Genomic DNA, 2,213 nt, shown 5'->3' with positions numbered 1-2,213 from the left:
TAACTGTTAGTGGCACTATTTTGACCTGGTATATTTTGCTTCCCTTTGGTCAGAGAAGGGTATTCAGGTTATACTTTCCCCAGCGGGGCAAAAAGAACAAAGCAAACTAGAAGTGACTTCTACTCTCCTGATACTGCTCTTCATATCCAACATCAACTTAGAGAAGCCCTTGCTGGCCGCTCTACAGGTTGCTGTCCCACTGCTGAGTGACACAGGCCAGGCCATACTACATTTGCAAGAAAAAAATGAGATAGGAAACACAGGTACAGGTCACTTGGGGATGAGCAGGCATCCACAGCTTCAAATCTTCATGGAAGGGGTAGTCCTTGTGGGAGGCACAGCTCACCAAGGCACAGACCCTCCAGTTCCTGTTGTAGCTGAGTAAGGTGGTCATATCCTGGCTGCTCAGTTCAAAGTCAAAAATCTTAAAGTTCTCAGCGATGCATTCTGGTGTCACCGACTTGGGAATCACCTCCAAGTTCCTCTGCCTGGGGGAACTGGATCAGAATCTGGGCTGTGGTTTTATTGTGCTTGGCTGTGATCACCTTGATCCTGGGATCCTCCAGGATGGAAGGGGCCTCAGGCTTGGCCCAGGGTCTGTCAGGAGAGCCAAGGGGGCTATAGGTGGTCACCAAGATGCCTTTGGACTGGCAGTACTGGATTAACTTCTCCTGAGTGAGGTACAGGTGTCACTCAATCTAGTTAACTGCTGGCTTATACCTTAAGCTGGGTTTCTTTAAGATCCTCTCCACCTGGAGATGATTACAGTTGGAGATGCCAATAGCTTTCACCAGCCCTTCATCTACCAGCTCTTCCATGGCTGCCCATGTGTTCACAATGTTGGTGTCATTGGGAACCACGTTGTCTGACTCATCCAATGGGAAAAATTCCTTTCCAGGCTTAAAGCCCGGTCAGCCAGTGAATAAGGTGGAGGTCCAGGGAGTCCAGCTTCAGGTTGCTGAGTGTCTTCTGGCAGTCTCCTTTCACCAGGACCTTCTTATGGTATGTGCACCACAGCTTGCTGATGAGCCTTATGCTTCACCACCTGCTCCCTAAGCTGCTCCTGAATGGCCACCCCCACCTCGTTCTCATTCTGGTACACGTAGGCGCAGTTGATATGGCAGTACCTGATATCGATTGCCACCGTCACAGCCTTGGTTACCTAGCCCGGAGGGGACTTCCAGGTGCCAAGCCCCAGGACGGACATCTTGGTGCTGTTGGTGAGGACAAGGTAGCTCGCCATGGCTGCCACACTCCCCAGACCCCCGCCCGGAGCCATACATTGAAATTTTTAATATCTAAGTTGTCAGGAAAACCCAAGTGGTAATTAGTAATGCAAAGTTTGGGGAAAGTTTTCATTCAAATACAAATATTGTTACTGTTATCTTTAAGTCATAGTTCCTCAAAATTGGCTGCATATTGGAACCGCTTGGGTTTTAAAAATACTGATAATTGAGATACCTCATATAGAGTACTGCCTGCCTTAGGGATGTGTAAAAACCTCTCCAGGTGATTCTAATGTGCAAAGTTTGAGCATAATTGATTTAAGTCAATTCTACCATTTTAATATTCATATAAATCACCTGGGGCTGTTGTTAAACTCAGTTTCTGATTCAGTGGGCCTAGAATGCAGTCTAAGATTCTGCATTTCTAACTCTGCTGTTGCTGGTGTGGGTACCACATTTGGAGTAGCAAGGATCTAAGGCATTGGTTGCGTTTTTGAGTAAATTGTTATAGTAGAATTTTGTAGTGTCCACCCACTGCCTGTCTTAAGACTAGAAATCTCTTGTGATGAGGAGGTTTGTGGTCACTGAACTTGACCTGTAGAGGACATTCTATTATAATGAAGACTTGTTGAGAATTGCTATTCCTGTTGATGGTACTACCTTTGCGAAGGATGCAGGAAAGGAGAACTGGGGTGCTACTAAGCTTTCTGATTTCACACCCTCTGGATCTGTTCAAAGGGGTTCTTGGCAAAATGGCAAAGCTTGACTTTTATACCTTCTCCCACACTTTGCCCTTCTCCTCTCCTTCTGGCCTACTAGCCAAGCCAGCCACCTTCCTGAAGCCGGTTTCTCTACTTTACTAATGAAAATACAGTTTTGAAGATCTTACTCCCTCCAGTTGCACCCCAATGGGAGACTCTTAATTGATTCCAGGTTGGCAGCCCTCTTTGTGGATAATTCAGGAATGTTATGAACTTCCATTTGAAA

At 46.3% G+C, this 2,213-nt stretch overlaps 1 pseudogene; it reads right to left on the bottom strand.

Annotated features, from left to right (window-relative positions):
* Nucleotides 1-226: 226 nt before the first annotated feature.
* LOC116466538 (aldo-keto reductase family 1 member B1-like) lies at nt 227-1,243 on the bottom strand (annotated as a pseudogene).
* Nucleotides 1,244-2,213: the final 970 nt, after the last annotated feature.

The sequence above is a fragment of the Hylobates moloch genome, unplaced genomic scaffold (assembly GCF_009828535.3).
Source record: "Hylobates moloch isolate HMO894 unplaced genomic scaffold, HMol_V3 SCAFFOLD_4, whole genome shotgun sequence".
Classification (NCBI taxonomy): domain Eukaryota; kingdom Metazoa; phylum Chordata; class Mammalia; order Primates; family Hylobatidae; genus Hylobates; species Hylobates moloch.
The sequence above is the reverse complement of the archived record's forward strand: the minus strand, read 5'-3'. Positions and strand labels throughout refer to the sequence as shown.